Genomic DNA, 24,721 nt, shown 5'->3' with positions numbered 1-24,721 from the left:
TGACTTTCCCTTGATACCGATTTTTCTGCTCCAAAATTTGACTTAGTGTGCTAAAGAACAACTTGGAGATTTTCTTTGAGATTTTGCAAGTAGGCTATTTCATTAAGTCATTGCACTAACCAACTTTTCCGATGTTGATTTATGCACAAATTCAGCATGTTCCTGAAACCACTGTGATTTGTCCAAGTGAATCAAATTTAATGTGTGACATATGCTGGTTTCCATATGTGTAGAAAGTTCATCACAACAATCTTATTAATAAAATGTAAATATGTGGAACTTTATACACACACAAATTATTTCTGACATCCTAAATGAGATTCAGTTCCACATACTTAAATTTAGGAGCAGAATATAGTTGTTCTTAGATATTTGGTGGCCATAACTCCAGAGGGCTATGCGGCCATTCAGAGGGACCCAAACAGATTGGATTTGAGCAGAGAGGAATCTCATGAGGTTCACCAAGGACAAGTGCAGGGTCCTGCATCTGGTCATAAATAACCTCAGGCTCAATTTAGGTTAGGGACCTAATTAATTAGACCTGCTGGAAAGTAACTCTGTGGAGAGGGATTTTGGAGTCCTGGTTGACAACAAATTAACCATGAGCCATCAACGTCCCTTTGTGGACAAGAAGTCCAGTGGGATCTTGGCCTGCATCAGGAGGAGTGTTGCCTCCATGTCAAGGAAGGTGACCCTTCCTTGGGTCTGCCCTCTACTCAGCTGCCCCTCTACTGCCCCTCTACTCAGGCTGCCCCTCTACTCAGCTCTGGTGAGGCCATGTGCAGTTCTGGGCTTCTCAGTACAAGAGGGACTTGGAACTTCTAGAGAGGGTCCAGTGTAGGGCCACAAAGATGATTAAGGGACTGGAGCATCTATCATTTGATTAATTGACATAACTGAACAAAGTCAAAGGAAACTGTAAACTGGATGTACAGAGAAACATCAGCCATAATCTTCTCAATCTCCCTTGTAAATTAATTAGAGAGAAAAAGCTATGTTAAATATTAAATGCTCAAGACATTTTTCTCCATAGGTGCCTGATGAGTGTTTCCTAAAGGGTACCTGTTACTTGTCTTTTCCAAGAATGTCACTAATTAATAGGCCAGCAATGGAACAAACAGCATAATTCAAGGTATAGGTTCAGTCATCTTACAGAGACAAATCACTGTGTGGCCTTGAAAAAATGTATTTTAATTTGAATTATTGCAATAATTACTAGTAAATGACATTAGAAAACAAAAGAACACAGTATCACCAAAGGTAGGATCACTTCACATCATTTTTGGCATTTAAGCTAGCTATGTAGCTTATTAGCCCTACTATGAAAGGCTAGAAATAGCTATCTCTGGAAGATTTTTTTTTTCTCTCATTCCAGGAAATATACCTTGATTAAGGTACTGAATCACTGTCTTGAAGGTATTTTTCTCCCTCCACTTATTATAGATGGATAAGTGACTATGATATATAAAGAAAGTTTCAGCTGTACACACTTTTAGAGGTGCAAATTATTTGAGATGCCACCTATAAATGGTGCTTATCTATGCTAATTAGGTACCTATAAATCCATCACCCAAGTTTAACCTGTGTTGTTTTGTATATTTGACATCCAAAAGCATATTTCAGATATCCCATTGCAAATAAGTTGTACTAGATTGACCACCAGTACAGAGCTGGGACTTAGACAACTAGCTTTCAGGTAGGCATATATTCATAGGTGGCATTTCAAACAGATTCCCCCTTCAGCCATCAGCCAGGCAAGTTTATTCTGGTGAGCAAATCTAACAAGTGCCACAACCCAGACCCAAATTCCGTCTATCTAGCTAAGCTTTGAAACAGTTACTTTTTTAAAAAAACAACTCCTATTTCCTGAGTGAAGAGTGATCTCATTTTAAGCTTCGTTTTAAGCTCAAAAGTTATTTTGCATTGCTATTACCAGAAATTGCTTATTCCAAAAAAAAAAAAAAAAAAAAAAAGAAAAGAAAAGAAAAGAAAAAAGAGGTGGGGCGGGGAGATTTTAATTGTGTTAGTGCTTAGGGAAGCCAGTATTTTCCATCAAATGATTCCTCCACTCTAACAGATTGGCATATCAGGAAGACAGGACTATTTGGGTGAACCATAATCATGCAGATTGTTTTGTACAAAAGATCCTAGACAACCTTGGTAAAAATGTCATACATAGTCATATGCATAGAGAGATGGATTTTCAACATTATTTTCATGTTTACATGTATATTTTCTTTTCTTTCTCTGTTTGTAGGGCTACCTGCACGGAAGATAGAAATAATGAGCCCTTGCTAATCATATGTATGTAGTAGATGTATGTATATAGTAGATCTACCTACTTCCTCTGGCTAGTTATTTTCCTGCAGATTTACCCATGGATATATAAACCTGTAAAATTGCAAAGAAATATATATAATATTAAAAGGAATGAATTTGTGAAGGAATGTTGTACCTGCTGATATAATCAAGTGGAGTAAAAGAAAACAGTCAGCATTGAGCAGTAATCATGGAAATGTTATGACATGATAAAAAAGCAATAAAGACAATGTTGTTAAAAGAAAAATAAAAGTAGCTTGATTTTGAAGAGAAATTAAATGTAAGTTTTATTATTGTATGGCTCACTAAATCAAAGGAAAATCAGACACGATCTATTAGCATAAGTGGTAGGGAGTATGAATTCAAAGATGTCTAAAGGTATGCAGATATTGAGATAATTACCAGAGAGAACAACAACTCACAAATTAGCTCATGAAGCTCATTGCTAATGTAGAGTTTTCACAGATTAAGATTACATAGCACCTGTTCATTCAACTTCATGTTTAGAAGTTCTGAGGGAACTGATATTTCCTTGATTAATTTTAGCTATGTAAAAAATGCAAAATAAAGTACTACTACTACTACTACTAAACAACTAAATGTGTTTTTAATTAACAAAAGATCTAGTTGTAAGAGGCCACACTGAAAAATATAATATTACTGAAAAGCATACTTTTTCTCAGGATATTTGTATCGCAGATGATAAAACATATCCTTAACTGAGTGCTGTTGCTTAATTCTATTTATTCAAGTTCACATTTTCTTTCCATCAGATATTTTACATAATGATATTGTAAAATTTAACATCGACTCATTTATAACAATAACCTAAGTTAATTTCCTCAGTCAATTTCTCAATTACTATTTTCATTTAATTTATTAGCCTATGTCATTTCATTGAAAGATAAGTCTTATTGCAATGTTATGCAAAATTGAATATGCTATGAGTACCTACATTTTATAAAAATATCTTAACATCAATTTTACAATTGTGCTGCCTTTGTAGAAATTAATTGTAATTGCTAATCTGTACTGTATACGACTTACAATTTAATTTAGTATTATGGGAGATATCAAATATTTGTCATAAAAATATTTTCTGGTAGTAACCATTTCTGCCTCTCATCTTTTTTCTTTGAAGATAATTTTTTATTTCATAGTACAAGTTAGAACCTCAAAATTTTAACCAGTTTTAAGAGTTTCCTTTTAAAAACCACAAATCTGCAGAATATGCTAGAGTATACTTTTTCTGACAACCAAATATGTTATAATTGCTTTGGCATATCTTTTCATACAGAGTTAATGTTATAGTGTGGTTAACAATTACCCAAATAATAAAGAACACTTTATTAAGTTGTTCTGTAAAATTTGCCAGTCCTCTGGTAATAAAAATAATTGTCCAGATCTCTGATCAGTTGGAATGCACAAAGAATAGCAATTCTACAACAGTATCCTTGACATCATGCAGAATTTCCATTTAAATTTTATATGGTTAAATTGGGATGCTAAGACTTACAATAAATAACATTAAAAATCTTAAATTTTATATCTATTTAAATAATTATATTCACTGATGTCAGTCATACATATTTTGGACATTCAAACACATGAATCACATTGTCATTATCAGAAGATACCTTGGCATTATCAGAAGACAATTTCTACAAATACTGTAAAATTATGTGAATCTCTATTTCCCTAATGAAACATGGATATTAAAAAGAGGCTATATTACTTTGAAAACACCTAAAACACATGAGCTACCACATAATGTAGTTTATATATTCTAAGCACATGGTCTTATACTTTAGGCATTCAACTCAGGAATTGCAACACTAAAAGTGATGTCTGTTACAATCAGGCTTTCCAGACTAAATTGGATACTTTGCCTGCAGTATAGAAGAATGAAAGACACAAGTGTGTCTAAAAACACTCCTTGAAAGACTATAAAGTGAGTAGAGATTTTTGAATCAATCTGTTCCTACCTGAATGTTGTAAAAATCAGAATAGAGAATCAATCTCCTCATTTTTTTTTTCTACTTAGGTATTTTCTACTTGCTCTGTGATTGCTGCATTATTGAAATATCTCACATTCTACTTGATTTTAACAGGAAGAGAGGGACAGCTCACTTCCTCACATTGTTTTGACATTATAAAAAAGCTTAGGCAGAACCTTCAAATATTCTATGTGAGATTTATATTAGCTGTGGCTGGCTTGGATCTTCCCAGGATAAAGAGACAAATCTTAGGTGTTTTTTGTTCAATGACACAATAGGTGCCTGTCTTCCCAGAGAGCTGGGATACCAAAGCTGTCCAGGAGTCAGCTCAATGGTCCATTAATCCTAATATTTTCTTCCCAACAGTTGCAAAATGGTGATTTGTAGAGAGTGTATGCCAGTCTGGTCATGTTCTGGGTCCATTCCTTCGTACACCCTCATGGCCACAGTCATTGATTGGTTAGAGAGCATGACTTGTTTTCTCCATTTGTTTTTGAAACCTGGTGTGCATTCATTTTTCTCATATCTTTTGAACCTAGTGATAATATCTGCTTCCAGACCCATCTGTTGCAATTAACTGCAGAAATTTACTACTTCTTTCCAAATATCTGTACTTATCTCCTGTTGGTTTCCAAGACATCCTCTGATTGTAGATTTGTGAGGTTTGGTGAATAGGAGTTTTGCATTCACCTTATTCACTGACTTCAGGAGATAATAAATCCTGACTGTTGTTCCCCCATACCTTCTGCTCTCTAAAACAACCAGTTCGATCTATCAAAACTTGCTGTTGAGATGACAGTTCTATGAGCAGAGCTCATAGATCGGTCCATCTGATAGTTTCTATTCAGAATAGAACAATATTGGATATGGGTATCCAAAACAATAATATTAGCAGTGTTCTAACTGGAAAGCACAAAATCTTAACTTTGTGGAACCAGAAGACTTTCAGCTTACTTAATGGAGGGAATGATCTTACTTAAGGAGGGAATGATCTCTTACAAGAGAAAGAAATACCTTACCATCCTGAGATACTCTTACTGTGATTGTCGATTCAGAAACAGGAAAAGAAAAAAATGGAGATATTCTAACCTCATAGCCTTCTATGATGAAATGACCGGCTGGATAGACGAGGGGAGAGCAGTGGATGCCGTCTATCTCGACTTCACCAAGGCTTTTGACGCCGTCCCTCACAACATCCTCCTGGGCAAGCTCCGGAAGTGTGGGATAGATGAGTGGACACTGAGGTGGATTAGGAACTGGCTGGATGGCAGGGCCCAGAGAGTGGTGATCAGCGGTGCAGAGTCTGGTTGGAGGCCTGTAGCTAGCGGGGTCCCCCAGGGGTCAGTCCTTGGTCCAGTCCTGTTCAATTTATTCATCAATGACCTGGATGAAGGCCCAGAGTGCTCCCTCAGCAAGTTTGCTGATGACACGAAACTGGGAGGAGTAGCCGATACCCCAGAGGGCTGCGCTGCCATCCAGAGGGACCTGAACAGACTGGACAACTGGGCGGTGAAAAACCTCATGCAATTCAACAAGGCCAAGTGCAAGGTCCTGCACCTGGGGAGGAATAACCCCAGACACCAGTACAGGCTGGGGACCGACCTTGTGGAGAGCAGCTCTGCAGAGAAAGACCTGGGTGTCATGGTGGATGATAAGTTGACCATGAGGCAGCAGTGTGCCCTCGTGGCCAAGAAGGCCAATGGGATCCTGGGCTGCATTAAGAAGAGCGTCTCCAGCAGGTCGAGGGAGGTGATCCTGCCCCTCTACTCAGCCCTGGTGAGGCTGCATCTGGAGTATTGTGTCCAGTTCTGGGCTCCACAGTACAAGAGGGATGTGGAGCTGCTGGAGAGAGTCCAGCGCAGGGCTACAAGGATGATCAGGGGCCTGGAACATCTGCCCTATGAGGAGAGGCTGAGGGAGCTGGGCTTGTTCAGCCTGGAGAAGAGAAGGCTGAGAGGGGATCTAATCAGTGTATATAAATACCTCAAGGGAGGGAGTGCAGAGGACGGTCATGGTCTCTTTTCAGTGGTGGCCACTGATAGGACTAGAGGAAATGGCCGGAAACTGAAACATCAAAAATTCCATAGGAACTTAAGGAAAAATTTCTTAACAGTGAGGGTGACAGAGCACTGGAACAGGCTGCCCAGAGAGGTTCTGGAGTCTCCTTCTCTGGAGATCTTCAAAACCCGCTTGGATGCAGTCCTGTGCCACATGCTCTAGGTGTCCCTGCGTATGCAGGGGGGTTGGACTAGATGATCTCTAGAGGTCCCTTCCAACCCTAAGCATTCTATGATTCTATGATCCTATGAAATGTCTTCCAGATGGAAATAAGTAAGTCTTATAACATGACAGCTAAGCACTAAAGCAATGAATATGAAATAAGCATGATATCCAGAGGGCATGCAGACTGTGTAACCATGACACAATACTATATATAACCATTAGAAAACATACATAAAATTTACCATATTGAGTTTAGTTTTGTCATAATCGTTCCGGTGCTTGTAAATGCACTGGCAGAGGAGAGCGTATATTTTTTTCTAGGTAAAAGATGTTGAAGGTCCTTGTCCTCTTACTGAGAGAATCCAGCAGATGCTGAAAACAAAATGGAGACAACACGAGTTGAAAATAGCACGAGACCTTCTGCAAAAGCTCTTGAAGGCTTCAGGAGCTAAACAGTCCCATCACAGCACAACTGACTGCCAACACTGTCCAGGAGCTGTGCGTGGAGTGAGGCTGTCGGAGTGGACCCACACACAGCAACCAGGCAAGCGGAAATACTGCCCACAACTGCCCATCAAGCTCCGCTTCCCTCACAGCAGTGAGGGGAGAAAGTTCCCTACCTTGTTCTAAAGAAAACTGAAAACAGACATACCACAAGCTTGCTGTAATCCACCACAACGGGGGCATCCGGCTCCTCAGGAATTCCCACCGGACTCTCATGACGTCCGGCCAGACTCTCATGACGCATGTAAGTTTCTGGGATGAAAACATTTTCTTAAGTCATGATTTCTCTTTTTCCGGAACAGGCTATCCATCAGCTATCCCACAAGTGGCATCCAATCTTTCCCTACAGTTCCCTGTTATTTGTTCACTGAGAAATACTTGCCTTCTACTTTCTCCTCCATAAAAAATAGGAACCAAGATCAAAAAGCAGTGGGAGTGAAAAGCCCAGGGTTGAGAGGAGAAAAAAGCAATAGTCAAAAGTTGCCATTACAGCAGTGCCTACTTAAGGAAGTTGAATCTTAAGAAAACCCATCTCCCATTTGAAGCGAGCATTAGGATGTGAGTCATCTCTGCCACATCGTGACTAAGTCTACACAGGCCGAGTTACAGCTCCTTATCCCAAGCTGCTCCTTATCAGAAAGATGCACGTGCCATAAAAGAAAGCAAATGATTGTTGGTTTGCGAGGAGATAGAATTACAAAACTGATTTCAGAATCAGAAGAGCAGCAGCTTAAGAAAAATGACTTTGGTGGCATAATGAGAGGAACAGAATCTTAATGGAAGCAACACAGTGCAGTGATTTATAAAAAAATAATAGAATGAAATTAAAGGAGGCTAATGTAAACCCCTCAACAACAAAATTGAGCTAACTGGTCTGGTGGACCTTTCGCTCACCTTCTGAATCATCCTCGTGGAAACTTGCTGTATTTTGGGAATCCAAAGTCTCATTTCAATTTCTTAGCCCTGAATTGGGTGAAAACTGGGCTCTTTTCTTTTCAGAGCCAGATTTAGTCGCAGAGGAAAAATCTCTTGTTTTCTGTCTCATGTTTATTTTCATAGATATTTGTCTGTCGCCATGGAAGACTATTGTGGCTTTCTTCCACACAAGAACCTCCTAGAAACTCACCTTCAGTCTGGTGCATGCTGGAAACACCGTTTTCCAGGAACTCTTCTCCCTCACTGTCTACTTCCTCTTGGTCTTCTCCACTTCTATTCACTTTACTCCACTGCAAAATCTTTCTCCTCTTTGTTTCACCACTGGAAGTGCAATTGTTCCTTTTGCGTTTTCTTTTGGACGGAACTGCAATAAGATATTAGAAAAAAACAACCCAAAATATAAGCAAAGCAGCTCCTCCTTTAAAATCTGCTCTTCTTATCTTCCTCGTATGTCAAGCAAAACAACCAAAGAATTGAAAGTACTGACAAATCTCACTGCACATGTAGGTCTAAAGAAAAGGTTGCAAGTTCATGTGGTCCATTTGCTGTTAGATTTTTAAATTTATTCAAGACTTTAAACTAGATTTGAAACTTTTAAGCCCAGAAAATTCCTACTTTAGCCTTGCTTTGCAGTCCTATTGTCTGCCTATTGGGTAAAGTTGCTTACTGTCTCATTACATGAACTAATAGAGATGAATAGCAAAAAAGCCTTTGGAGAAAAACTCTTCTTCAAAACCTGAGTGACTGTTGGGAAGAGTTAAAAAGAGACCATTTCAAGAAAGTAACTGAAGGATAAAGAAAATTCTCAGTAAAGTTTTATGATTCAGATAACCTGTTTAAAACAGTCTTTGTCCTTATCCCTTCCACAAAGGAAAACAAAAAACCCCACCCTTCTTTCTATTTACAGAATATTGCACAAAACAGACGGGTGAAATCCTTGGCAAAGTTTCCACCGGCAGAAACCTTGTCACAAGAAGGATACCAATGGCATTAGCAATATCACCCAGAAAGCCTGTTGGTGGGGAGAAAAAAAGAAAAAAAAAATCTAAAAAGAAAAAGCAACTTGCCATTAGGCAGTGGTGTAGGGCAGGCTCCAGGCATCACTGGCATCTCTATTCTTTCGTTACACTTGTTATCTTGTTTATTACATCCAGAAACAGAGGCCTGCTGTGGCATCACCTCGTAGTGAGATGGCACATCCTGTGAAGAGCTGCAGCCTTGCAATGAAGAACAGACAGCAAAAAAGTTGGTCTCACGTTTCTACTTACAAATACTGAGGCAAGTCTTCAAATCCCGAGGGTTGGAATACATACCTCTTTTCTCACGAGACTCTTTCATTTCTTCACAAAGTTGTTCCAAGTCTTTATCCATTTCTTCCTTCACTATGGCATGGGCAACATACATCTCTCAGAGCACAAGCTTTGTCTCTAATGAGACGATCTGAAATTTGACAGTCAGAACTAAGTGTTTGCCACTAGCTAAGTGAAATCCTTGATTTGGATCACATGGAAAAGATGAACTCTTTTCCCAAAGAGGTTTTGCAAGCTATTTCAGTGAATACTTTTGGCAGAAGAACATAAAAGTTAATAATCAAGGCAGAGGCACTACATCTTCATTAGCACCTATTGCACATAATTTCATCTCTAAATAATTTAACACTACACCAGTTTTTAAAGTGGCAAGAAATGCTCTCTGTGGATGTTTCAAGTGAGCTAATCCCAAGGCCATTGTAAAGAGACAACTCTTCTCAATCTATGCATTTTAAAGGTTGTCTAAATGAGCTATCCTCACCTCCAGCTTCTCTATCTGGCTTGTATTCTAAGGCACTGCTACAGATTAGATCAAGATCTTTCAGAAAATCTCCTGCAATTATATATTGGTGCAAGTCAATTTTAGAGAGAATTGCTGAAAGCTCCATTGGCTGTTTAATAACTGTGATATAATCAGGCTCCTACAAATTAAATAGATGGGTTCAGAGGTTGTATTAGACTTACACAGTATCTACCCACTTTATTTTAATAAATTCAAATAAATGACTTCTTAAAAACCCGGAATATTTGTGACATTATGAGCAGATAGTGGAATTAACCACTTAGCTGCTTGAAAAAGGAAGGGCTCTTTCAAAGGGCTTTGAAGAGACACACTGGAAGGGAGAAGAAAAGCAGCAGGAAGCTGGGGAGTGTGTGTGGGACAGCGAAGGGAACAGACATGCAGAGCAGGATTTGCTTCCTTCAGCTTCAGAACATCGCAGTAAATACACTGGATTGAGCCACCCGAGCCAGGCTCTGCTCTGGGCAGCAGGAAATCCGCTGCCGGAATTGCCCTTTGGAAGCAGCTGCTCTAGGCATCTCCCTTAGGAGGAGATATCTGGAGCAGAGCTAATTATGTCTTTACTGGGAGCATGAGAGGAGCCTCAAGGGTAGTTTAGGTGAGGAGACCTCTGTTTGTTTAGACTATTCACATGTCAAGAGCCTGGAAGGGAAAGACGAGGGATGCCCAGAGGAACAGGGCCCTTGCTGATACACAGCTGTATTAAAATTGCAACTAACTCTGAAGTATAAGTCTGTTAAGATGGGAGCTCAGTCAGTAAATTAAATGAGTAAAAGAGGGACTTGGAAGTTTTGGGGGAAGATGAAACCACATGTCATTTATGGCTGATCCTGCACTGGGGAGCCAGAGACAAAATGGCAGGCGGAATCTTGAATTTTTTTTCAAACATCTGCTCTTCTCCTGTTCCCAGAGGAACCACTGACAGCCAACAAACACATGGCGAGAGCTTTAGGCTTTATTCCAACAGCCCCAAAGAAATCTGACTGTTTATTTCAGAGTTGTAGCATACCTACATATCAAAGTCTTTCCCCAGGTAAACTCTGGTGGTAGCTGGTCTGACTTTCTAGGAAGAAACCAGGGCTTTCAGTGACTACTCAAAAAAAGGACATTGAAGAGCCTCAGGGAGTCAGCAAAATAAAATACAAAACACTTTTTGCTCCTCAAAAAGAAATCCTTTTAGTGCAGTGCTAAAGATAAGCCTTTCGCTAGAGCACACCAACACTGGGCAGTTCAAACTACACCCAGACAGTACAGTATTACAGACCCAGAGCAGTTTACCTCATCTGCATCAACAGGGTTTGTGAAGGCCTTGAAACGTCCGTCAGTAGCAAGCCTGAGAGTAACATCTCTTAAGAAAATGCTAAGTGCACCAAGGGACTCCTCCTCCTGCTCCTCTGCCCCTTGCGTTTCTCCCTGTGGTGGTTCCCGAGGTTCAGGCGGCGGCGCCACCGGCAGCACTTCCAGGGCCTGCCGAGCTTAAGGGAACCAGAAAAGTTTATTGCATCGGCAGCACTCAAATAGGAGCACACACAGAGTTACTGATAGGAAACCCACTACCAAAACAAATACTGCAAGGCTGTTAACATACAGTTAGCAAATTTTTATCTATAGAATAGGCTCACCTGCTTTCTTTCTAGATGCAGGAGGTTTAGCAGCTTGACTTAAAATTAAGTCCTCAAAAAAGTTGCTTCTCTCTTCCTTAGCAGGCAACGGGATATCGAAAACTTCTCCATAATCTTCAATAAACAACTCCTGTATCTATGGCACGAGAATTAAAGACATTTCAGGTACAAGATCACTATGCCAAAAAGAGGATTTTTTTAAATTAAGCTTAATAATAATCTGAAAAATAATATTAAAATAAATGTTATCTTCCTGGTGATCAAAGGTTAGATTTCTTTAGGTCAGGATGGCAAATAAAATATCTTCTTTGAGGAAAAGCTCTAGAATTTAAGCTCAGGGAATGGACGAGCACAGATGCACTGACAGAGTGATGACATCCCCCACCTTTGAGGTTTCCTGCTGAAGTGGAAGCGAGTCCCTTGACTCACAAAACAACCGAGACAAACATTCTCAGCGCTGCTTTGTGTCTAAGCAAATCTACAGGATTCAGAAGGGTGCCCTAGTAATAAAAGGATCCATTTGCTTGAGGGAGGACAGTATTCGTATACTTAAAGGATTCATAAAATGAAACTGAATAGAAGAATTGGGAAAAGTGTTGACAGAAATACCTCATCTTGGAGATCCATGTACGATACGCTTGCTGCTGCAAGCACCAAATCCGGAGCAAATGCTGGAATGTTCTCTAGGAACGTTGTAAAGGTAGTTTCCAATGTAACGCCAGCCGTTTCCCATCACACATTGATCCGTGGAATATAAATTATACTTGGTGCTGTCCTCTGAGCTTCTCGGATAAACTAGTAAAATGAAAGCTGTGGTGAGAGCAATGAACCAGGGAGCACAGGCTGCTCATAAATAACTACGCATCAAACTGGCCTAATAAAATAGAAGTGCATAAAGGCAACGTACCAATAAACAAACAAACAAACAAAAAAAAACCTCACCATGCAAAACTTATTAATAGTAGAGTAAAATTTCTGATTTGACTCAAAAATTGAGAGAGCTACACAGACAGAGATCCAGATTGCTGCCTGATTGCAAGACTGCTTACATGTAAGTTAACTTCTAAAGAGCCGCACGACTCGATAGAACATCTGTGCTTACGTGTCCGTCTCTCATCAAAGGTCAAAATGTTATAATATAGTAGCAAAGTACAGTAAAAGCAGACCACCTCCATTAACAATTTCACTTCCCTCACTTGAGCAGTTTACAGACAGACAGTGAATCTCATGAGATTAAAGAAAGAAGGAAAAAAAAAATACCTGTGCACCTATTTCCTCTGGTGATGAGGCACTAGCAAACAGAACTGGCAGGTCCAGGGTATAAACTGGAAACTTTTCCAGGGCGTGTATGACTGCGGGCGCCAAGTGGGAGCTTTGCCCACGGTCTGGCTCTCCAGAGAGCAAGAGCCTTGGCCTGTGACACGTTGCCTGGTGAGAAGCATTTCTGGAACAAAATGAGAAAATAGCAAGTTTAAAACACATTGTGATAAATAAAGACATCAATGTTAATTTGTTCTGCTTCAAGTTTCTCTTGAGAGAAGACACAAGCAGCATAATCTCTTTCCAAAGACACAGCAAGCTGAAGATTCTGAACCTAAAAGGGGACAGGCATTTACCTCTCGAAGTCAAGGAAGTTTTTCTTCTTTCGACAAGTCTTTTCAAGAAGTCTCCTCATCTTCAAAGGCTGAAAGTGACTCCTCATCACTCCAGATGAAATCGCTTTGTAAAGTAGCGTTCATATCATCTGGAAGACAAGAAGGGTTTGTTAACTTGCCTGGATAGTCTGCATGTCTCACTCTAATACAGCTTCCAAAGCAGCCCCCAAACCCACTTATCTTCTCTTTCCCCCTTGGATGGGCTCACACTAAATGCGATTTTTGAAGACTTGATCCTACCACAGGTCTAAAGAGATTGCACAAGGCTCTACAAAGCTCACCTAAGTCTTATGTTTTGCAAAAGTTTTATTTCTTTATTGGCAAAAAGTCCCTTTTTTTGCCCCAAGAACAAAGAAATGTGATTATCAGCAACAACTCCTGTACTTGCTAGACACCCACACAACCCACGAGGCCATGTGTGTCTGGAATCTGTGTCCCACAGTAAAAGTATGGGAATTAAGTGAATGTGATGGCCACCAACGGCCCTTTGTCTCAAGACTCCTAAGCCAGGGTGTGTAGATCAACACATCTTCTGTATAAAGATCCTCCAGGATCACTCAGGGAGGAGAAGGTAGAAGCGGAGAACAGAGAGGGGAAGCAATTATGGATCACCTAGCATCTCTGCTTGCATTTGTTGTGGCTTTCTGCCTGTTCTACCAATAAAAATGAACCTAGCAACTCTCCAGGTAGAAAAGCTAGCAGGATGTTGCCAGGAAATGTGATGCATGTGATCTCACACATCGCACAGTGTGATCCACAAATACTTCAATTCCTATGAGGTGAAATGATGATAGCTAAAACAACAAGTAGTTTTAACCAGCTGTACATGTTATGGTCCTGCCTTGCTGCTGGTCCTTCTTTAGGACAAGTTCTGCGTGGGGAAATACTCTCTGCAGGACTTGTAAAGTTCTCTGATAAGTCTTATTAAGCAGTGGTTTAAAAATGGGTGATAATGCTTGTCCGGGCAAAGCCGCAGACCTCTGTGAAACTGGTACAATTCTTTCCATAGCCATGAAAAAATCTTTTGCTGTTATTTTAATTGAAGAGACATCTAGCTGCAGTTTCTCAGGGCTTCTGTGTATCTGAGGGTAGCGGCGTCGCAAAGCACGGAGGGCAGCTTCAGCACATGCGGACTTGATATCAGCACCACAGTATCCTAATAAAACAGAACATCAAACAGAGCATTATGTCAGGCTGTGGCAACACAGGAAGGTCAAGGTGCCAAAGTGCAACACGCGAAGACTTTGCATGCAGGTTAAAACAGTCTAATAGGAAATGTGAAAAGTGTTGCTGCACTACAGAGGTTTTGTTAGCCACCCTGCACGCTTACGAACCAGCCAGACTTTTCTCCTGAACCTTCTAAGCAAAACTTTTCTCCCGAGGAAGTTGCCCCAAAAGCCACTTGCTGTTTGAAGAGACAGAAAGTAAAGCAGTAAGTGGATGGAAGTGTCTCACTCTGATGGCTTGGAGGACACGCAGCTGGCTCCCTGGCTAGTTGTGCAGCGAGGTGCAAGAGCCTGGTTCCCCCCTGCCGTGCGCCACGAGCTGAAACTCCTGCAGACTCAGTCACATGCAGGAACTCGCTTCATTTTTGAACTCACCAGCAGCTTTTTCAGCCAGCTCATCAAGGAACGTGTCACATGGTTTAGGGGTCCAGTTTCGTGTGTGAAGCTTGAAAATCTCTTTTCTAGCCTAGAAACAAAGTGCTTGCATTATAGTTTGCCTTGAGTCAAAAGGCAGAGGCAGAACCCCTCACATTAAAATTCCTACAAGTTTAAAATAATCACTTGCCTTAATCTGTTAAAGTGTAAGCTTTTCAAAGCTTAATATTTCTGTTTGTTCCATTAAACTCTTTCTGCAGACCTAAGGCCAAAAGGCAAGTAAAGCTTCTATAAAAGTTAAGTTTTGACAAGTAGGAGACCTATTGATTTGGGGAAAGAAACATTAGAAAACTGCAAAGAAAAGGTTTTCCTCAAAGAAAACTTATCTCAAATGTAGCAAGATATCATGACGACAGACTCACTAGTTTGCTCTTCTGTCAGTTCATTCAAGCAAAATAGTCCTAGCACTGGTTCCAATTGCTGCAATTGCTACAAAGAGCAACTGTGATTCAAGCTAGTATCACCGATCCAGAAACTGGATGGAAACAGGAGGCAAATGCTTATGGAAAATACACTGTTTCGTTAAATAAATAAATGCTTGGTGCATTTTTACTTGCTTCCAGTCATACTCCGCTTTATCCTTTTCCCCAGAAGTGCTAATTAAAACAAACAAACAAAAACCTAACAATAGTCGAGATATTCTGGCTAACTAGCAAAAGCCAGAAAAAAAAAAAAAAAAAAAAAAAAAAAATCAGCTTCACGTGGAATTTTCCTTTTTTTAATACTTTGGGTTGTTATATTCCCATTCTTTCATTGCTTAGAAACAGTGATTTTAGTGAAAAGCTACTTTTAAACCAGCTCATTTTTATTTGGGACAATGGAGTTCCCTAGGGTTTGTTCCTCTTCTTTCGTACCGTGTCCACCCTCCACACCAGGACGGTCTCTCAGGATATTGCTCCTGTGTGTGAGCTGCACGGGGCTGCATTCTCGCTTACCTGCTCCACGACACCGTGTTGTGACACGGCTTTGTCAGCAAGAAGGATTTGCTGGATGAGCACCAGGATTGAATACAAGTTCCTACCTCTTTATCTGGCAGTTTAAAAAGGAATTCTCACTCAAAGCGCCCGGCTCTGCGTCGCACAGGATCTATCCAATCCAGCCTGTTGGTGGCTCCAATGATGACGACTTCTCCTCTGCTGCCCAACCCATCCATAAGGGCCAGCAGTGTTGATACAACTGAGCTAGCAGGAGGAAAAAAAAAAAAAAAAAAAAAAAAAAAGCACATTATTTTGCTTCACTGGGTTAGTAAATTTTGTTAAATTATGCATTATTTTCTCTAATGATACCTGAGAAAGGACAAGCTTTTGCTCATTAAGATGCTGATGAGCGAGAGGGCTCATTTTAAGGCTCTCAAAAATAGAGAAGGTCACTTAAACGTTATGCTGATATCAAGCTTAGTGAATGCTTTTAAACTATGGCTTAAAGTCACATGAAGTTTAGTATAATTGAGCTACAGGTTTGCAGGATAATATTTCATATATAAACAGGTTTTGGTCTTCTTTCCACAAAGATAAAGCACATTATGTGTAGAAAATGATGGAAGGACGAAATTTGTGGGCCTGGAATAGAACAGGGATGCAGGAATATGACGTGAGTAAAACGGTGCTACCCTAAGAGGAAACACGTGAAATGCGCTGTGGTTGCAACATCACTGGAGCAGATTTTTAGAGCAACAGAGATCTCTTAACAACTGAGCTGATGGAGTGACGTGTTCTCCCCCTGCATAGGTTTCCCTCTGAACCTGAGCCATTATCTTGTGCAACCTCCTCTGTGGTTTTGGTGGGGAAAAATATTGTGGTTTGAGGATTTTGGGGGTTTTGTTCGTTTGTTTTTTAAAATCTTCCCCAACACATCTCCAAGATTTCAACTCTTCAATCCAAAGTACAGAGGCACTGGGAAAGAGAACACCAGTGTTCCCATTTCAGTCTTAGAAATGGACAGAATAAATAAATAAATGTAAAAAAAAGGGCAAGTCTTCCTCCAAAAAATCTTCATCACAAAAAATTACAGTCCCAGCTCTGCCAGAGCACACTGCAACCTTACCTGCTCAAAGAGCAAACGAAGTTGGCGCTCCGACTCCCCTGCCCACTTACTGAGGCAGTCAGCACCTTTTCGCATGAAAAAGGATATTTTCCTGCCACCTTGGCTGCACTCGTTGGTAAGGGCCCAGGCAACCAGGGTCTTTCCAGTCCCTGGGGGGCCGTAGAATAAGCAGCCTCTGTAATAAAGAGAGATTCACATAGGACAAAATTATCAAAAACGCCCATTTGAAGCCCCATCCCTAAGATGATCAACCCCCTCCTCCGAACCAACACACTTTATATCCAGAACTGCAGTAACAGCCAAATTGTGAGAACAGTCAGAGCAGGAGGAAGTTTTGTGTTTCTAAGGGATGTCACATGCCAATAAGCAAAGTTAACCAAGGGCATTAACAAACTCAGACCCCCACTCTGCTCTGGAGAGAGTGCAGTGTCCAGCAGGACACGTCCAAAACGGCCCCCAGGCACCACAAGGGACCACGGCAGAAGGGAGACAAACAAGAGCCAACTTCTGCGGCTCCAAGTTTTATAATACTAGTTTGTTCTTCAATTCGAGTTGTCTAATATACTCCCTTTTTCAAGCACCATACACCAGGTCTTTGATCATGCCAAGGCCTTTGCTTACATTTTGAACCTGCACATGCTCAAGACTTTATACATTTTAAATAAAATATTTTCACTACTAAAAAAAAATGCCCAAATGTTTGAAGCACAAACAAATATATTGATGCCTCAGTGTAATATCCTCCCCAAAACAGCGGAATTAGCATTTTGTAAAGCTGTGTTACCTTGGCGGCTGAATTTGGAGTTTCTCAAAGACTTTTGGGTAAAGCATTGGAAAAAGCACCATCTCTTTTAGGGCTGCAATGTGGCCGGAAAGACCACCCACCCCATCAAATCGCACCTAAAGATCAATTCAACAGAATAATTTCACACATTAAAGAAAGTTGCAGCCTACAAAAGGTTCCATCAGAAACCCTGGAAAAATCCCTCTAACACAACAACTTAAATCGCTTACCGCACTATCTATCTGCATTGCGCTGATGCCAGCCACAGTTGCACTCATGTTCACTGGATCCGTGTCAATCCCCTTTAAAAAAAAAAAAAATAACATTAACCATTTTGCGCTATGCAAATGACTGACATAATTAAGTACAAAGTAAAGATGATTTCTAAACACTGCTTTGTTTTCAAAGCACCCCAGGGGGTAACTCTACACATTTCCCTGGACTGTGTCACAGGTTTCCCTTGCGGGCGGCCCTGTCCCAGGGGTCCCACAGCTGGAGGCGGGGGGCGAGGGGTTGCCCTGGGGCTGCTGCCGGCCCCTTCCCGCGCTCCGGGCCGCCCTCCTGCAGCCGCCTGCGCCCTCCCGCCGCGCTCACCCCCTGCTCCTGCGCTCTCGGCTCTGGTTCCTCCGCTGCAGCCGCATCCCTGGCGCCATCCGCAGCGGCGGCGGGCCCGGGCGCGAGGGCCACCGCGCAGCGGGGTAAACTGGTCACTGCCGTCCCTGCCCGGCGGGACGGCGGCACCGCCATGGCGCAGGACAGCACGCGGCGACACCGCGAGTTCTGGTGCGGTGCCCTCCCCTCCGCCGCAGCCGTGGCCCTCCCCACGGATCCCTCCGCCGCGCCGTGCCCCGCTCCGCTCCGCTCCGCTCGCGGCCGCGCCGCCTCCTGCCCGCCGCTCCCGCCGCTCCCCGCCGCGCCGCCAGTCCGCGCGGCTCCCGCCTGCCCCCGCCGAGCGCCGCCGTCGCCTCCCCCCGCGGACTCTTTTCTCTGCGGCCGCTAGTCCCGGCCCGCGGGCGGAGGGACACAGTGCAGCGCCACACTCACAGCTTAGCGCGCCTCCATATTGGGGCCGCCTGCTTTGCCGGCGCCTGATTGGCTGAGGGGGGCCCCGACCCTGCCCTTTTTTGCTGGGAGGCGGGGCTCTCCCAGAACCACCCCTTAAAGGCGCCGCCCCTGCGCTCCGTGTCCCGGGTCCTTCGCAGTTCCCTGGAATAGCCATGGGATGGCTGCAGCTTCCCGGTATGGAGAACTCCGGCCTTGAGCACCCGCGGAGATGGGTTGTAAATGGGATGGGCCAACACTATGCGGCCTGCCCCATACCCAGAAACAGTGCTATTCCACACCGCTGAGCGGAATGCTCAAGTTTCTGTATTCATCAATAAGGGGGTTTCTCCACAGTTTGGTTGAAGAGCAGGACAAAGGGAGGGGAGACTGAGTGGAGCCATGAGCCGAGTGGGACAAAAAGAGCCATCTGCAAGGAGATGGGGGCCTTTACAAAGGAGGGAAATAGGGCAATTCCCCCACATTCTTCAGCAAGGGGGACAAAGGAGTTGGTGAGCTCAGGTGAGAACAGATGGCGGGAGGCCGGAGTTTGGTGTAGGCGGCCGGGAAGGCTGTAACTTCTGAGTACCTTGGCCAAGGGGGAAAAGGAGAGGGCGTCCCTCGGTCGGGAAATTAGGATAAAACGGGGGCTGCGTCCCCCAGCAATTTGAGAGACCCCACAGGGATATGCCTGGTGGACTCTCCCTTTATTCGAATAAAGTTTTAGGACGACTCTGTCTCCTTTTGGACATTCAGTTCTTGACAGCGAGATTTTCCGCACAAATGGGGGCTCGTCCGGGATCCTTCCACCTTCGGGAACGGCAGACGGCGATTGGAGTCGACGGCGCGCCTCACCAAAGCTTTTGGTGATCGACTCCCTTCGACGGCAGCCTGCACCGGACGACTGATTGGGTTCCCGAGACTGTCCGGAGACAGACGAGAAGCGGATCAGGGGGATCCGCAGGTAGGACCGGGAGGGGGTCCTCAAGGGGTCCGACAGAAAGGGCTAGGCCTGACGGAAAGGACCTCCCGGTAGCGCTAAGCCCGACAGAAAGGGCTAGGTCTGACGGAAAGGACCTCCCGGTAGCGCTAAGCCCGACGGAAAGGGCTAGGTCCGACGGAAAGGACCATTGAAATCTCACTGGTGAGTACTGTGGGACTGGGGAACAAAAGGGGTGACGACCCCAATATGGACAGCCAGGGAAGGCAGCAAAGGGAAGCCAAAAGAGGGTGTTGGGAAAAAGGTATGACCACCTCGACTTATACCTATATAGTCCCTTGGGAAGACTTTTGAGGGTTTGGGATAACTTATGCATTCCCCTAGAAATAATTAAGGAACTAATGATAAAATATTGTTGTTTGGTTTGGCCAGAATATAAGTTACCAGGGGGATTTAGGTGGCCTCCTGTAGGGTCGGACGGCGATCCTAGTCTTTGTCAGGTTTTGTGCCAGTATCTCAGCGATACTGAGAAGGGTCTCATCGAGAAAGAATGTGTGTCAATACGGTTAAGGGCAACATCTAGAGGAATCTATGTAACAAAAGAGAGAGGCAATCTGCTGAGGGGTTGGAGTTGATGGCTGGATTGGGAATGTCAATTGATATTGTGGGAGATGATAAAGAAGTTAGCACTACTGTAACTTTGTGCAAAGCGTCTGATAAAGCTAGGCTGAAGTGAACTCAGAAGTGTGGACAGTTCCAGGAAAATGATAAAACACCAATTGACAAGGACAGTCCTCCTGCAAGGATACACCAGTCCTATTTGGACAAGCCTTGCAGAAAATACTGAATATCCCACCCCCAGAAGCCAGGTTATTGCAGTATGACTTGCCCCTATCAGGTGAACAAGAGAGGGTGGTGAAGGAAACTGCTGTGAAGTTACTCAATTTCTTGGCCCAAAAAGGGTTTATTACATATATTTGGGGCATATTTTGGCTGGGGGTTTAACCCAAAACAGCCCCAATGTTGTGGTATGGACATGAGAAGGAGAACAGAGCCATGGCAAGGGAATTTTAGTGCAAAAACATGGAGGCATGAGAATACCAATAGCTTATTTTTCTAAAATGTTAGACCCAGTGGCGAAGGGGTGGCCTTATTGTCTGGAAAGCCCCGGCTAACTCTCCGTAGGTCTGTACCGCTGGCGGGGAGTGGGTCTGGAAAATAAACTCTGGGTTGCTGGGTCTGTGGGAGTCCAGGAGAATATGAAGACTACTCATGGATACTAGACATACTGAACACAGGTTGTTAGTTAATAACCTAGTTTGTAAAAACAAATATTGTCCAAAGGAGGGAGGAAAAAAAAAAAGAAAAAAAAAAGAGGAGGGATTGAGCGGAATGCTCAAGTTTCTGTATTCATCAATAAGGGGGTTTCTCCACAGTTTGGCTGAAGAGCAGGACAAAGGGAGGGGAGACTGAGTGGAGCCATGAGCCGAGAAGGACAAAAAGAGCCATCTGCAAGGAGATGGGGGCCTTTACAAAGGGAAATAGGGCAATTGCCCCACATTCTTCAGCAAGGGGGACAAAGGAGTTGGTGAGCTCAGGTGAGAACAGATGGCGGGAGGCCGGAGTTTGGTGTAGGCGGCCGGGAAGGCTGTAACTTCTGAGTACCTTGGCCATGGGGAAAAGGAGAGGGCGTCCCTCGGTCGGGAAATTAGGATAAAAGGGGGGCTGCGTCCCCCAGCAATTTGAGAGACCCCACAGGGATATGCCCGGTGGACCCTCCCTTTATTCGAATAAAGTTTTAGGACGACTCTGTCTCCTTTTGGACATTCAATTCTTGACAGCGAGATCTTCCGCACACCGCCAATGCAAAAGTTGCCCTTAATGGGGAAAACACCATTTTGCTTTCCTCTCTCTATTGAAAAAAAAAAGGACACAAGGCAAGTATTAAACAGGGCTGGAGCCCCCTGCCCAGGTCACCGGGACCGGGTCCTGTCAGCTTTGACCCTGTTTGAGCAGCGGGGTTGGACTAGACGATCCCTAGAGGTCCCTTCCGACCTCAGCCATTCTCAGATATCCAGGGACTGAGACCCCACCACAGTCTTTCCTGGCAACACGAGCCAGTGTTCAAGCAGCCTCCCAGCAAGTAATTTCTTCTATTCATTTACCCTATGATGCACCCATGTATTTTCTTTCTAAATCAGTGAGTCCCGAGATGACAACAGGCTTTCAGATCTGAAAACATTTTTAGCTCCTGTTTTCTCCTCAGAATAAAAGATTTTCACATGAAGACAACTTCAGGAGCATCTGCCCCTGCGCAGAGCGGCGGGGACATGAAATGGCAGCGAGGTCATGAAATGGGGCGGCGGGGTGAGGAAGGTGTTTGGAAGCTGTGTGGCTACACCCGAAGCTGGGATCAGTACCCCCTGGAGGAATTCTGTGCAGTTTTCACCTCCAGTGAGAGGAGGCCGGTGGGTTGTGGGTAAAGGCAGCCCTAGAAGCACTTGGGGCTGCCTCAAAGGCCTTGGGGTGCCTGGGCTTCTGGGGCCTGGCAGCTGGCCCAGATAGGAGGCCTATGGATCACCCCGTACTGATCCATATTGATGATCCCTACTTATCTCATGCTTTCGGAGCTGCTTGTAAGACAACACATCTTTCCTGTAACCTGCCAGTGTAGCAGAATGGTGTATTTAGAGGGTGCTGTTGGCTGCTGAGTGCTCTGGAAATGTCAAAACTGATGCTGTGGTTTTGTGGGTTTTTTTGTTTTGTTTTGTTTTGTTTTTCTGCAGCACAGGTATAAGCGGGTGCTATGTGTCGCCTGGCAAAGAACCACTTGTGTTAATCTTTATTTAAAATTACTTATGACTTTCAGATTCCCCTATGGAAGCAGAAATGTGGACACAGAAATGAACCTATTGTCTGGGTATTTTGTTCTTCATGTATTTTTTATGTATTTTGTTATTTATATAGGGCAATGTTAGTTTTTTTTTTAACAAGTAGCAGTTCTGCATTGAAGTTCTGTATTAATGACACAATGCCAGTATTTGTTCTTCTGCAACAGATACGGAAACACTGTAAATCAGGTCTCTTTTTTACTGCTTGTAGGAATTTAACAATGAAATACTCAATAAAATCTACACATGAAGAACATTGGTAACAGTGCATAACAAGCTTGTGAAAATTATTTTGCGTATACTTGTGAAGCCATCAAATTTACAGAATTTCAAGGAAGAGATGTTTGTATTTTTGAGGAATAAAAGAAAATACCTCTATGCACTTGGCACAGGATGGAAAAATACAAACAATACATTTCTCAGGTGTCAGCGTGTAAATTGATTCCAACTGGTGGCTTTATAGTGTTATTTGTAATGAATGGAATTCAGTAACTGCTGTTCTAGAATTCCTTTTAAATGGATATCATTACAGTGTTCAGTTATCCTGTTAATGCAGAAGCGTTCTTCTAGCTTGATGTTATTTCTGTATATCAGGAAATGAAGATTAATTTTGGATTTATGCTGTAGTTCTTCACACTTTTAGGCACGTGACATGCATCATGCCAGAATGGGAAGGATTTTGGGGGGAAAAAGATGACAAAGTATTTGAGTCTTTTAAATCACTTCAGGAATAATTAATTCTCTCAAAAAATATTGGCACATTATCAAGAAAAAAAAAGAAAAAAAGAGTTTATTTTAAAAATAGATCTGAATGTTATCAAGAAGACCTATGATGAAAAAGAGGAATAGAAGTATCAGAAAAGGCCTCTGCAAAATGTTAGTTTTCCTTCAAATTCATGGCTTGAAAGCTGTCTTTTTCTTTGATATTGCAATGCCTTACAGAATTTGTTCAGCTTGAAGCTCATTTTTCACTAGACTCTATAAAAGCTTTTCTAAGTATGGTTGTTACATACAGTTCTATATCCACTTGATAATTTGGTCTCTCAGAATACTTGCACAAAGATCTTTTGCATTCCCTTTCCATTATAGTCAGCTTTGTTCAATATTGAGAATGTGAGTGGATTTAATGTTCCCTTTATTAACAGTGGTTGCTAACAGGCTAATTTAATTCTGCAAAACTACAGTGTAAGTAACTTGTGTGCGGAAAATCTCACTGTCAAGAGCTGCATGTCCAAAAAGGAGAAAGAGGAATCTTAAAACTTTATTTGAATAAAGGAAGAGTCCACCGGGCATATTCCTGTGGGGTCTCTCCAACTGCTGGAGGATGCAGCCCCCTTTTATCCTAATTTCTCGAGTGAGGGACGCCCTCCCCTTTTCCCTGCTGGCCAAGGTGCTCAGAAGTTACAGCCTTCCCGGCCTGCCTACACCAAACTCCTGCCTCCTTCCATCTGCTCTCACCTGAGGTCACCCAACTCCCCATGACGCCTGCCAAAGAAGGGCGAGCAACCTCCCTTTGGTCTATGCTCTCCTGTCCCACTCACTCATGGCTCCGCTCAGTCTCCTCTCCTGCATATATTCCTTTGTCCCACTCATCAGCCAAAGACTGTGGGGGAGTCCCCTTATTTGTGAATACACAAACTTGTGTATTCTGCTCAATCCCTCCCTCTCTTTTTTTTCAATATTTGTTTTTACAAACCTCTACACCCATCTTTAGAAGCATAGTGAACTCTGCATAAGTTATTAACTAAGCACCTGGGTTCCATAGGGCTGGCACCCATGGCTAGTCTTCATATCCTCCTGGACTCCCACAGACCCAGCATTTATTCTCCTGACCCAACCCCAGACAGCGTTACAGCTCTAAGGAGAGTTATCTGGGGCTTTCCATCCTTTTCCTTCAACTGAGAAGTCCAGATTTCAGGCATCATGGCCATCCATGCTCAGCTGTATTGACTGATGTTTCTGTGGTTCTAAGGTCCACTCCACTTTGCTGCCAGTGGTGCTTTTTCCGCTTTTTGACCAAGACCCGATCTCCTGGTACTGCAAAATCCAAGGGCAGGATCTGTGCGAGCTGGACTTCCTGTTGGAGAGACTTTACACGGGAAAGTATTCTGCCCACATATTGATCACTCATCTCTACCTTCCCGCCAGCTTGGGTGTAAGTAGGGTGGAGAAATCTTGAATATTCTTTCAAAGGAGAACAGTTGAATGTCTCCCCTAGGTTTTGCTCTCATTCTTGAATGGTAGAAGTTGTCTCCATGGCATCTTAGCTTCTAAC

General features: G+C 42.9%; 1 pseudogene; it reads right to left on the bottom strand.

The window, feature by feature from the left end:
- Positions 1–6,757: 6,757 nt before the first annotated feature.
- On the bottom strand, positions 6,758–17,837 carry LOC148592950 (ATPase family AAA domain-containing protein 2-like; annotated as a pseudogene).
- Between the last annotated feature and the right edge of the window lie 6,884 nt (positions 17,838–24,721).

Source organism: Tinamus guttatus, unplaced genomic scaffold (genome assembly GCF_059628265.1).
Source record: "Tinamus guttatus ecotype Peru unplaced genomic scaffold, ASM5962826v1 Tinamus_guttatus_pri_ptg000474l, whole genome shotgun sequence".
NCBI lineage: Eukaryota > Metazoa > Chordata > Aves > Tinamiformes > Tinamidae > Tinamus > Tinamus guttatus.
The sequence above is the reverse complement of the archived record's forward strand: the minus strand, read 5'-3'. Positions and strand labels throughout refer to the sequence as shown.